The 13900-nt window shown below is 38.7% G+C and overlaps 2 protein-coding genes across 4 annotated transcripts in view; one reads left to right on the top strand and one right to left on the bottom strand.

Annotated features, from left to right (window-relative positions):
* Positions 1-13900, bottom strand: part of CTNNA3 (catenin alpha 3) — a 957874-nt gene that overhangs the window by 579871 nt on the left and 364103 nt on the right. The window lies entirely within an intron of this gene.
* LRRTM3 (leucine rich repeat transmembrane neuronal 3) overlaps positions 1-13900 on the top strand; it is a 124135-nt gene that overhangs the window by 20918 nt on the left and 89317 nt on the right. The window lies entirely within an intron of this gene.

Genomic DNA, 13900 nt, shown 5'->3' with positions numbered 1-13900 from the left:
ACAGTTGTTAAAGCAGGTGGGGTTGGAGAGGGGTGTTCTCATTGAGCCAGCCAGTCCCATGGTTGTGTGGACCTCTGTGACTCCCATCCAAGGCTACACACCTACATTGGGACATCTTTGTGGAAGGGGTCACCTCTGAGGGCAGGATATTCCATAATGCAAGGCAATGGCAGAGAATGTACAGTAGTGGCCAAAATTGTGAAAACCTTTTGGGGAAAAGTGTATTTTCTAAAACTAGCTATAATACCACTTTTTTTTTTGAAGTAGTACCAGTGGTGGGTTCCTCCCGGTTCGGTCCGGTTCGGCCGAGCCGGTAGCGGTGACGATATGACATCACCGAACCGGTTCTCCCCTCCGTCCTCCCACCCCCCCCACCCCACGTTATTCTTACCTTTTATTTGGTCCCGCCCCCAATCTATTGCTGCCTCCTGAGTCCCAGCTGATGACTAGAGGGAAAAAAACTGTTTAAACTCTTGCTGCGGGGCTTCAAAGGGCCGTCCTACAGCTGATCAGTGTTAAAAGCAAACAAATGAGTCGGGTCGTAAGTGCGAGGACTGGTCGTAAATGTGAGGACCTTCCAGAAATGACTCTGACCAGCTAGCCACGCCCACCTAGTCACATGACCTCCAAGCCACACCCACAAAATAAGCCACGCCCACAGAACTGGTAGTAAAAAAATTTAGAACCCACCCCTGAGTAGTACCATAAAATTATATATCAATGGAAAGATAATTTAATCAAGAATGTAATGCAATAACTTTTATGAAGGATTTGCTATTAGAATAGTAGTTGCATTATAAAGAATAAAAGTGAAACATGTAGAAAAAACAAGATATATGAAAATTATCACCATGTCAGTTACCACTTAGTTGGGTAACCTTTAGCAGGAATTACGGCTTTACAATGTCTTCCCATGGAGTGAACCAAGTCTTTTTGTTCTGCAGCTGTTACAATGTGAAACCAAGATTGAACAATTGTTTCTATTAACTGGGTTTTATTGCTGGGTCACTTCTGACTAACAAGTTTCTTTAGTCGGCTCCATAGATTTTTCAATTGGGTTAATATCTGGGCTATTCCCAGGCGATTCCAGCAGCGGAATATGATTATCTTGAAACTCAAAAAAAAGGGGGGGGAGGTATTATTAGCCATCAAACCTCAAAAATACACTTTTCCCAAAAGGTTTCCACAAGTTTGGCCACTACTATAGTTAAATAAGTTGTTAATGTAATGCTATTTACCTATTTATTTGTATCCTACCTTGTAATACTTTTACAAATTACTCAATGCACAGAACATGCCCAATACACCTTCCTCCTCCTATTTTCCCCACAACAACCATGTGAGGTGGGCGGGCTGAGAGATAATCTGTCATGTAATCTATCAAGATTCATTCTAGAAGAATCCATCAAGATTCATTCTATCATAAACAGCTTTGCCAGATGTTTTGCTGGTGGTAGGTACCATCTATAAAACATTTTATATAAATTTTTATATGCAGTTGACATTGTTAATTTATAGTTTGTATCCCACAATTTCTGCCATTTATCTAGCTCTATAGTATATCCAAAATGTTTGACCCATAGTATTATTGTTTCTTTCACTTGTTCTTCTTCCATTTTAATGTTCAGTAAATAGCTATAGGATTTTTTAAATTAGTTTTTCATCTATCCCTGTTAGTATCTGATCTAGTTCTGTTGGTTCGTTACAGAAACCATACATTTTAACATCTTTCTCATACCTTGATTGTATTTGCACATGCAGCCACCATGCTAAATCAATCCCTTGATTTTTCAGTTCTTGCTTAGTTTTAAGTTCCCCTTCTTCATTCAAAATATCTTTGTATCTTGTAATTTTTTCCATGTTAACAACGTTCAGGTGTATCAATGCCTCCATCGTGGAGAGCCAGACTGGTATTTTCATATAATGTTTTTCTTCGATTTTCCCCCATACAAGCAGCAAAACATTTCTAACACAATGTCTTGAAAATGTATAAATAAAATATTTTTTAAAAAAAATCATTCACTTACGAAGCTGGAAGAGGAGGACTTGGATGCATACAAACAGCCCCTCTTCCACCATCTCCCCACCCCCCAATAAAAGGATGCTCACCTCAAAGAACCCAAGAGATTTCCTGTAAAGAGAATCTCTTCAGCTTTCCAGCTATCAGAGCTGAAGTGGTGCAGTGGTTAGAGTGCAGCACTGCAGGCTACTTCAGCTGACTGCTAGCTGCAGTTCGGCAGTTCAAATCTCACCGGCTCAAGGTTGGCTCAGCCTTCCATCCTTCCGAGGTGGGTAAAATGAGGACCCAGATTGTTGGGGACAATATGCTGACACCCTAAACTGCTTAGAGAGGGGTGTAAAGCACTATGAAACAGTATATAAGTGCTATTGCTGTTGCTATCAACAGGTGGCCCAAATTAGCTGCTTTAAAACTCAGTGAAAGATAACTTTGGGAGATTCCATTTTGTCCCTCATGTCTTCATTCCCAACCCCCACATATACCCTGTTTTCCCCAAAATAAGACATCCCCTGATAATAAGCCCAATCGGGCTTTTGAGCGTATGGCAATAAGGCCAAGTGCTTATTTCAGGGTTAAAAAAAAAATATAAGACAGGGTCTTATTTTTGGGAAAACACAGTAGTTCTCACCTAGAACTACCAGATCTGGGCTACAAAGGTATGGATGATGGCAGCAAAGAATTGGAGGCATCGATATAGCCAAATGAGTACAATTTAGCATGGTAACAGTCATTGCAGAAAGAGAAATAAACCCAGAATTTTCTACAGGCGCTAAACAAGGAGCTATGTTTTGTACAAACAATGTATTTCATTTTTCTAAACCTAAAATTAAATAGTGCATGTCAGTAACTGCATACCTTAATTTTAAAAAATCCTTCTAATTTGTTTCCACCAGTTCGTAAAGGTAATGATTTCCATGCATTGATTTATATATATATAGAGAGAGAGAGAGAGAGAAACTGTGATCACTTAAATATTTAAGAAACCTAGTTTCTTTGGAAAACTTGCAACAATTATATCTGGGTGCAAAAAAAATGTAAAAGAAAAGATGACTTTAGTTAAATGTTTATTCTATTTCAGCACTCTGAACTCCAAATTACTTCAACCTATTATTGAGCTAGTAAACAGAATGGTCATAAATGAATACATTGTGGAAGAAAAGCATTGTAAACATTCGTTATTTTCCTGTATTCTAATGCATTTCGTTTCATGCAATAACTCACTCCTCACCTATACATAGGGAAACAGAATTTTTCCAAAACAGCTTAAATTACAGGTAATGATAAATACAGACCTGACTAAGTTCAGAAGCCTCTTGGAAGGGAAACAGTCAGTGATCAAGATGGCAGCTGTGAGCAGAGAACCAATCATGTTGAGGCACATTAAAATAAAATGGTGGAATTTGATGCACAGTTGAGAATGTCATCTTCATTTTGTTGGCACCCCAAAGGCCTATACCTAGCTTCTTTAAAATCCTGGATCTTTTTCTTCAAAATGTAGAACAGGATTATGTTCCTTTTGAAGTTAATTAAAATGCTTAGGTATTTGATGCATAAAAGCTCATTAAAGCATCCACCCAACATTATATATCCAGCAACTAATTCTTGAAATACACTCAGCTCCCTTCTCAAGAAACAAACAGAGAGACAATATAGGTAGTCCTTGTCTTATAACCACAACTGAACCCAGAATTTTGGTTATAAGTCATTGCAGTTGTAAATCAAGACACCAGTATGACTGGCCTTGTTTTTACAACCATTTTTACAATGGTCATTAAGCAAGCCACGGCAGTTGTTAAGCAAATCATCTGGTCATAAGTCTAAATCCATTTTATCTAATGGGTATTTTTTTTTTTTTGCCAGAAAAGGGCAAAGAACATCACAAAACATGTTTTTGTAATAAGGGACACTGCAACCAGTTGTAAATGTGAGCTGGTTGCCAAGCACTTAGCTATGGCAGGGGTGCAGTAGTCGTAATTTTGAGGATATAACATATCCTCAAGTATTTTTTTTTTTTTTAGTCTATTATAACTTCAGTCATTAAGTCACCGGCCATAAGCCAAGATCTACCTGTAATAGAGTACCATTCTCAGCCCCCAATACATGATTTATAATTATAACACTAAGTATGAGCTGACAGATAACTTAATCACACCACTGGGAAATGTCAGATTCTTTACATCTTTAACCTTCTTTCCTTGTTTTTTTTTTTTTTTTTTTAATGTTCTGGATCTCAGGTAGAACAAATGATAACATCCACAAAATCTTATAGAAGGCTGAGAAAAATTATGTTCATTAACTCAATTGCTTAGCACATTATAAGCCGCCCTGAGTCTTCGGAGAAGGGCGGCATATAAATCAAATTAAAAAAAAAAAAAAACTCAGCTACATCGAGCGATATAGGATTACATGTCTCTGTTAGACATGTAACACACTAGTGGGAATTCAATAAAATTATCCTATAAAAAACTAAAAAGAAACAAAACCATTGTTGCCATTATATTCTGAATTTCAAACAGCACATACTTCTGGTTTTATTTGGGGGGAGGGGATTTGAAGAGAAGGGAGGGGGAATTATTAAATGCCACTTGCATTAATGCAGAAGAAGACGGGTACTAATCAGGGATGGGTTCTACTTACCTTTACTACTGGTTCGCAATGGGGTCACGCGCATGTGCAGAAGTTTCTGTGGATGCGCAGAAGCGTTCTGATGACGTCGGGGTCAGTGGGCGGAGCCTCCCGCCGGTTTTACTACCGGTTCTATAGAACCGATGCGAACCGGGGGCAGCCCACCACTGGTACTAATCACTCTTGAAACTATCACAGGCAATCATATTTAGAGTGAAATAACAGGATAAAGTGGTGGAAAGGAGTGGAATTTTTTTTTAAAATTATTTGTCTCCCCAATGTTAACTATGCAAATAGTAAGCTATGCACCTTCTCATTTAGTGATCACAATCCATTGCAGTGGCTTTGTCACTAAACAAACTGGTCACTAGGTGAAAATGTGAGACCCAGAGAGGAACAGGTTCCTAGGATGCTGGCAGCAACCTGTATCAACCATTAGCACCAGTCAATGGTATTTGTGACACATTTTTAAATAATCAGTTGACTGAGTTTCATGTTTAATGAATAAAAGAGATGATGATGATGATGATGATGATGATGATGATGATGATGATGATAATGATGATGATGATGATAATAATAATAATAGTAATAATAATGGTACCATGTCCAAGAATTTTATAAGATACATCAGCAAATTGCAGCTTCCTGCAATAACACCAGCAGAACTGCAAAAAACTGTACTACTTGGAACATCGTACATCTTAAGAAGGTACTTGCTTGATACCTAGGACGCTGGCAGCAACCTGTATCAACCATTAGCACTGTCAATGGTATTTGAGATGCATTCTTGAATGTTCAGTTGACTGAGTTTCATGTTTAATGAATAAAGTAAATCATCATCATCATCATCATCATCATCATCATCATCATCCTAAAATTCATTACATTTTGTGTTTTGCCTAGAGACGAATGTGGATGCTAGGTTTTCTGTTATTGGCCTGCAAAATTCCTTCTTCCCCCAATTCCCTTTTCTAATAAAAAAGTATTCCAAGCATTATAATAGGAGATGCCTGTATTCTACAGCACGTAGGTGCAAGTCCTTTTGTTTCTTTCCCCATTGCTATTCACATCCTTTCAGAACTGTACAAGCTTCTGCTAAAAGGTTATTTTCATTAAAGAAAATGGGTTTCTTTTCAGCTGAAATCTTTTGTTTCCAAGACTTAGCAAGTCCTCCATTGTCTGGGGGAGCAAAAACTATATCTCTTAATCAAGCAACGCACTGTAAGCGAACGCTAATCAGCCCTACTAAAATCTACTGGAGCAGCAAGTTATGTGGATCGCCAGAATAAATTTGGTATATAACCTATGCGTATGATCTTTCAAATAAACGGAGAAGCTTGGTGATTAATGTCTGCGTTATTGAAGAGTCAAAAGACTCATGTAGTAGTGTGCTGATTAGGTCTGAAGGCAGGATTAGATTTCTTAAAACCACTTACATTTGGTCATAGTGCCAAGGCTATAGTATAACTTTCCATTAAATTGATTTGAAAAAAAAAAAAGTAAGGTAATAATTTATTGTGACATTTCAGTCACGGACTTGACATGCTTTCTTAAGTTGCTGCAGTCTTGCCTAGGGCTAATTTCACACTAGTTCAATTATTAAGAAACATCATCATTTCAAATGTGGTTTTCTATGTATATTCAAAAAGGGCAGAGTAAAATGGAAGCTTGGGGAAGAGAGGATCTCTGTTAACCGACGGAGGAGTTTGTAGGCACACAATGTTACAGTGAAGCACGTAGACCATGGGTCTTTGCTGAGCTTGTTCATTAAAATGCAAGCTTACAGCAGGCTCCCTCTAAGCTGCAGCTGAATCATCGGTGGCTCCCCCCCTCCTTGAAAACCACAGTGCACTTTGGGTAAATAGGACAATTCTAGAACCGTTTAATCAGAGAGTTACAATCTGTAGAATGACACTCTCATTCTCTCATTCACTCACTTGTTGGCAGGAGTTCAGGCACCACGCCAAGGCTTAATTTCTGAAATGACAGGCAAGATGCCAAGTTTCGAACTTCCCTGTAAAATCATCTTTATGGATATTCTAGATTATTAATTCTAAAATAACTTTGCACTTAAACAATTGTAATAGTCCCAAAGAAAATCAAAACTCATGAAGTTTATTAGTCAGAAAGGTACGCTTGGCATACAGTGACATCTTTAGTTTAAAGAAATCTTGTTGCTTCCACCTTTTGGAAAAGCAACAAAACTGAGGCACCAAAGTGAGTTCCACAGGCAAGAATGGAACTCCCTGAATTTAGCAACTCAAGATAAAACCATATGAAATAGTTTAAATAAGGCTCCCTCAAAAGCAAACTCCCAGGATGGCCTTCCAGAAGTTACAAAACGATTGATCGTCATGAACTGTTTTATTTCTTATTCAATGTATATAGTAACTGGTTTGTTTTTTTTTTTAATGAGAATTCAGATCATTTTAGATTGTTACTGGTTCGTGAGTTACCTCTTGGTTCAATATTATAATATATTTTAAGTTGTTATAAGCCACCTTGACTCTAGATAACATAGGGCATACAAAAATTGATGACAGTAATCATCATCATCATCATCATGTGTTATTTTCCTTAATTTGGTGTTCCTTAGAGGAAGGAAGGAAGTTATATACTGAGTAGCACTGATATTTCTGATTTTCCTGATTTAAATCACTGAAGCAAAAATAGAGGTGAATATGGACTATGAGCCAGAAATGGTATAGAGTCTCCTGCTCGAGCAAGGAGTTGGACTAGAAGACTGCCGAAGGTCCCTTCCAACTTTATTATTTTATATTCAATGTTCTAAGTTGCTCAAACTTAGTCTGATGCAGCCTGTAGTATCTCCCTTCTGATGTGCCAAAGGATTTCAGCCCAAATAGGAGGATGAAGTTGGATATGGATATGTTTGTTGCCTTGGATTATTTGTAAAAATAATGAAGGTGGGATTTTGTTGTTAGTTGCGAAGTCGTGTCCGACCCATCATAATCCAATGGACAACTTTCCTCCAGGCATTCCTGTCCTCTACCATCCCCCAAAGAGACCATTTAAACTCATGCCTACTGCTTCAGTGACTCTATTCAGCCACCTCATTCTCTGTCGTCCCCTTCTTCTTTTGCCCTCAATCGTTCCCAGCATTAGGCTCTTCTCCAGTGAGTCTTTCCTTCTCATTAGGTGGCCAAAGTATTTGAGTTTCATCTTCAGGATCCAGCCTTCTAAAGAGCAGCCAAAAAGATGGGATACAAATACATAAATATAAACATCTCATGTATGCCATTTTCTTTGCCCGCTCTGAGGGAAAAATCAGCAAATAGCACAACTCCAATTCAGAGCTAGAACAATCAGGCACAGAGGGAAGTTTTGTAGGTGAGCCCAAATACTTCTCATCACTGCCACATTCTCTCCAACATTTATAGAAGCTTCACACACCTTTACATCTGGTACCAGAAGAACACTATTCATGCAGACATTGTGCTCCTGGCTGTTAATTAAAAGGAACATTTCTGTCAGGGGGGGAAACAGTGAAGAACCTAAACTACTGCAACCAGAATCGGTATCATCTTAATAGACAGGATATTAAGCTTTGTATTTTTCAGCTCTACCTTGCTATTGATGAGCACAGACGCATGTTCTTCATGAGGATAACAATAGCACTTAGACTTATATACCGCTTTGCAGTGCTTTGCAGCCCTCTCTAAGCGGTTTACAGAGTCAGCATCTTGCCCCCAACAATCTGGGTCCTCATTTACTGACCTCGGAAGGATGGAAGGCTGAGTCAACCTTGAGCCGATTAGGATCGAACTCCTGGAGTCAGCAGTGAGTTAGCCTGCAGTACTGCATTCTGACCACTGTGCCATCATGACACCTGTATGTAGAATACAGTAATAGGGCAGTCCCTCTCTCTCAGCCCAACTCACATGGTGGTGGTTGTGGGGAAAATAGGAAAAGAAAGGTGTGTTGGATATGTTCACCACCTTGAGTTATTTGTAAGGCAAGATTCAAATAAATAAATAAAATATGGAAAGGAACAATAGTTCAGTTGCTACAATACAATAGTCCCATGATGGCAAACCTATGGCACAAGTGCCCAAAGTGGCACGTGAAGCCATGTTGCCCGGCACACACGTCCTTGCCTGTTTGTCTTCTGAGTTTCTGGCACTCATGCGCGTGCAATGATCAGCTGTCCTTTGCGCATGCGGCAGTGCCAAAAACCAGTGTGCACATGTGCCAGCTGATCATCGACGACGCATGCGTACCAGAACCAAGAAGTTTGGCTTTTCCAGAGCACTGCCCCAACAAGCGCGAGAGCGCGACATTTCCGTGTGACTTTTTCAGCATTTGGTGCCAAAAAGATTCGCCATCACTGCAATAGGCTCTCCTGCCTGCTGACCATCCAAGGAATCAAATCTTATACAGCCTATAGGAATGGGGACAGTTAGACAGTCTTTTGTGATGTTTCCTTCTACTTCAGTTCTCATGGTCTGTATGGTTTTAATATCTGAACTGTGCAGCTATGGTTTGAAGAAAGTCAGAAGGTGCCACGCGTGGATGATCATATTGAAATAACAGTACCCATTTTATAGGTCCAAATAAAGAGTTGGATGCTATCACTTAATCAACTCTAACATGGTTGAGGCTATAGATTTTCTCTTACCCATTAATGGAAGATTTCTAAACACATAATTGTAAAGCTTAAAGGATCGGACTACATCCCATAAAATAACACACTCCTACTGAGCAAACAATGAGAAGCTAGCTATAATCCTTTCTTTACCATTTCTACCCCCAAATGTAATTTAATAGAATTTAAACACATCACATGCTTTCTAAACAGCAATGCGTGGTTCATGAGTATGTTAGTTAGCATCACAATGAAAATATGTCCTTTGTATTAAATTGAAAGTACTTTTTCACCTACACTATGATTGCGCTGACAGAGTAACTCAGACTTAAATTGTTGGAATTAATTTATCCTGGGATGAAAGGGACGTAGGATATCTTTCATATATTAAAAACAGTTGCAAACAGAGGATTATACTACAAGCTTCAGTCTGCTACAATCTTTTTAAGTGATTACCTTTACATACAGTTTTCTTTTAAATCAGTCCTGGATAAGCTAAAATCAGGAAGAAGCAAGTAATATTGGCAAAGTTAAAAACGGGCCATTAGGTTAAGGGAGGAATGTTAAAGATAATATCCTATTTTCATTTGGACAGCAAAAGAGTCCAATATTTAAGGGAGATTAAATAAAAGTTAAAGGAAAATATCCTTTTCTTGTCCTTATAGAAGTCTAGGGCTGGAAATAGTATGATGATAAACAGAGAAACCGAGATTAAAACACAGGGCCGGGCTTCTCACAGAGTACCAAAAAAATGGACTTAATATTCTGCAAACCAACCACTATAATTTGTAAAACATTGGCCTATGCCTTAGTATTTTGTGTGAGGCAAACCAGGAATATATTAACCATTGTTAAGCAAGGCCCTAATTTGCTAACCCAAACAGCATGAAGAAAGTATTTGTTACAATTTCTTTTGTGTGAACAAAAATCAAATTGTGAACTGGAATAATTTCAAACAACATGTGAATTACACGATGTGGATAAATGCGCTCAAACAAGTGAGGACTCACATATTTAAAATAAACCTGGTGTAAACTGGATTGTGATTATGGCTTGCTTGAGTCATACTTAACCATAATTTCAGGATCATATATTGTAGCAGTCAAAATTATCACTTTCCTTGGTTTCTTATTTTCTTGTATGAAAAATAAGCAATAAGAATAATTTAAACATTAGTTACGCGCTACTTGTACCAGCAGTCAACTCATGATTCCTGGATTACTGGTACCCTGACCTGTATATTATTATGGATTGTTTCCTGTTTGTTTAAAGATAAAACATTTCAAACATTGAAAATGATATTTCAAACACTATTGAAGGATTTAGTGAAATGCATAAAATTGCTTGTAATTATAACTCATCACATACTAGAATTAAATACATTATAGGAATGGTTTAAAACAGAATGAAAAACATGTGGGATTCTCATTTTCCTAATAGTTTGTTAATTATGGTACAAACGATGGCAATTTGTAAGCCATTTAGATTCTAAACAACAAACAATTGTGCCCACTTTCAGTATGGATATGTTCTCTTTGCTAGTCAGCAAAGAAACCAGTGTCTCCCTCAAAGCAAAGTAATCATATTAACACTCCCATGATCCCAAAAGAACCATTAAGGTCAGCAACATAAAACAGTAGTCAAAAGATCTAATTATAGGATTATCACCTTCCTGAACGTGCAGGCACACACATCCATTCTTCTGTGACAGATGATCTCTTGTCTAAAGCCTCATTAGCAGGCTAAAGCCCTGACAAGAAAAAATAATATCTTAATTATATGATTAAGTTCAGCGTGATCCAGAAAACACATCCAATGCCTTGCTTCAGTGAATAATATACTTTTGCCTTCAACATGCCTCTTTACAAAAATAAAAGTTAGAGTAGCCTCAGCTGAGCAGGTGGAAATGATGATTCAGGTAACTCGAAGTACAGTAGCGGCCAAAATTGTGGAAACCTTTTGGGAAAAGTATATTTTTGAGGTTTGATGGCTAATAACACCACTTTTTTTTTTTTTTTGGGGGGGGGGGAGTTTCAAGATAATCCTACTCCACTGCTGGAATGGCCTGGGAATAGCCCAGACCTTAACCCAACTGAAAATCTATGGAGCTGACTAAAGAAACTTGTTAGTCAGAAGCGACCCAGCAATAAAACCCAGTTAATAGAAGCCGTCATTCAATCTTGGTTTCACATTATAACAGCTGCAGAACAAAAAGACTTGGTTCACTCCATGGGAAGACTTTGTAAGGCTGTAAATCATGCTAAAGGTTACCCAACTAAGTATTAACTGACGTGGTGATAATTTTTGTATATCTCATTTTTTCTACGTGTTTTACTTTTCTTCTTTATACTGTAACTGCTATTCTAATAGCAAATCATAAAAGTTATTGCATTACATTCTTGATTAAGTCATTTTTCCATTGATATATGATTTTATGGTACTATTCCCAAAAAAGTGGTGTTATTAGCTAGTTTTAGAAAATACACTTTTCCCAAAAGGTTTCCACTACTGTATCATTACTGTCTTGCATTCAAATTGAGTTGTGAGTTATTGTATTTTTGTTACTAAAACGAACTGAGTTGCATGACCAAAATTTACCCTAGTTGAACCTAAAGTTTCAAATGCCCATGTGAAATCTTGCCTGCCTACTTCTTAGAGATGTCACCGCTCCTTTCTGCAGTTCTCAACTCCCCTATCTTAATGACCATACTATCTTGACTAATTTTTCTTATTTTGGTTATTAAACAAGAGGGGCAGGATGTAATTTTCAATGTACAGCAAGGCTGTGCACACTTTGAACATGATGTGGAAGGAAGTCTTGTACAAGCACATGGGTAGCAGCTGTTGAAACAAATATCCATCTGGGTTCATTTCCAAGTGGTGAGAAAGACTGGAAACATGGAGACTGCTTGAAAAGATGGTTTAATGGTGGACAGGACCACATGGTTTTGAGGTCCTGGGCAAAAAAGCCCATGGGTGAGAGATAGATAGATAGATTTATACTCTCTGTTGAGCTTTGAATTTAAGCTTATATTCTGATTGGTTGTCAGGCTCCCATGGGGCCATGCAAGGGTAACTTTGTAGGTTGTCTTTTGAGTTCCAGGCTTGGTTGAGCCTTGCTGGATGTTCTACCCCAGCTACGGACCCCAAAGAACACAGCACACACAAAGTCTATACAAAACTTAAATTTACTAAAATAACTCAGTCTTTTCTAAACAAAGGCTTTCAAACTTTCTTAACAGCCTACAAGAAACCAAAGAAAGTAATCACAATCTTACTAAGGCTGGCAGAAAGCCCAGAAGCAATTTGCAGAGAATCCAGACGCGCAGGAGAATGAACTAAAGTTGTTCCCTACAAATTGCTTCAGTCGGCGTTCCTCCTTAAATAGGCTAAGGGAGTGGCCAATTAGCCCCAAGCCTTACTCTTGAGGAGACCTCCTCCTGAGGAGTAACTCCTGCCTTTTGGCAGCTCTGCGTGCCCGTGTATCAAGAAGAGGCTCCTCCTCTTCGTCCTCTTCACTTTTTAAAAAAAAAATTGATTTATATGCCGCCCTTCTCCGGAGACTCAGGGCAGCTTACAGTGCATTAAGCAATAGCCTTCATACTTTTGTATATTTTATACAAAGTCAGCTTATTGCCCCCACAAACTGGGTCCTCAAGGAGCTTCTGGAGGTTCTGAAGGCCCTAGCTGAATCCCTGCCTCTGGCACCACATCTTCTCCAGCCTCCTCATTGTCTGACTCGAGTGCCAGTTGCACAGGCTACTGGCGCAGCACCACACCAGCCTCCTCACTGTCAGAATCAGCTACAATCCGCACAGGCTGGTGAGAGGCCACAACACTGGGTGATGCAATCTCCCCAGGTGCCATGTGGTGAGTTCTGTTGCTAGATGGGTAGAGGGCTAATCCTATCTTTGTTGGATCTTAGGTGAGGGCATTTGCTTATGAATAGACCTAGCTATCTCTTTCTCTCTTAAGTGCTGACATCTGCTGTGGGCTACTGAGAGGGTGGGGGCTATTAAGAGTGAGTCTGCTTCCTGCCTAAAAAACATGTTTCTCCATTTCTCATGCAGGGAGGTATAATATTCTGCCTTTTTTAATATTTCCTAGAATATTTCATTTTTCTAGGAGAGAGGTGGGTGCTAACTTCCTACATACCTCTCTGCAATTTGTTGATGCCCCATTGTTCAACGATCCAGGCTTTAATACAGATACCTGAAAAAGTTGGGCTACAAATAACAGAGAGATTCTATGGCCCTATAAAATTAACTATTTATTTATAGTTAAATTTATATAATGTTCATCTCACTGACAAGCCACTCTGGCTAGCTTGCAACATAACAAAACCAGAATATAAAACTTTGAAGCCCGCACAACTGTAATATACAATAGTGGTGAAACATTTCATGTTTTAAACCTCCTTATTGCAGATACAAGAATGTTCTGAAAGGGGGATAAAAGTAACAAAGGAATTGGATCAGAATCAACAGCAGGTTTCCTTCCTGTTAAGCTAAAACTGTGAACCCCAAAAGATTAAATTCTGGGAGCCCTGAAGGATTCCATTTAATAGACTTCAAAGCAGTGGTGAAATCCATTTTTTTTTTTACTACCAGTTCTGTGGGCTTGGCTTGGTGGGCGTGGCAGGGAAAGGA

The sequence above is a fragment of the Pantherophis guttatus genome, chromosome 6, assembly GCF_059756535.1.
Source record: "Pantherophis guttatus breed Tessera chromosome 6, ASM5975653v1, whole genome shotgun sequence".
NCBI classification, from domain to species: Eukaryota; Metazoa; Chordata; class Lepidosauria; order Squamata; family Colubridae; genus Pantherophis; species Pantherophis guttatus.
Note: the sequence above shows the minus strand (reverse complement) of the source record. Positions and strands in the feature narration are given on the sequence as shown.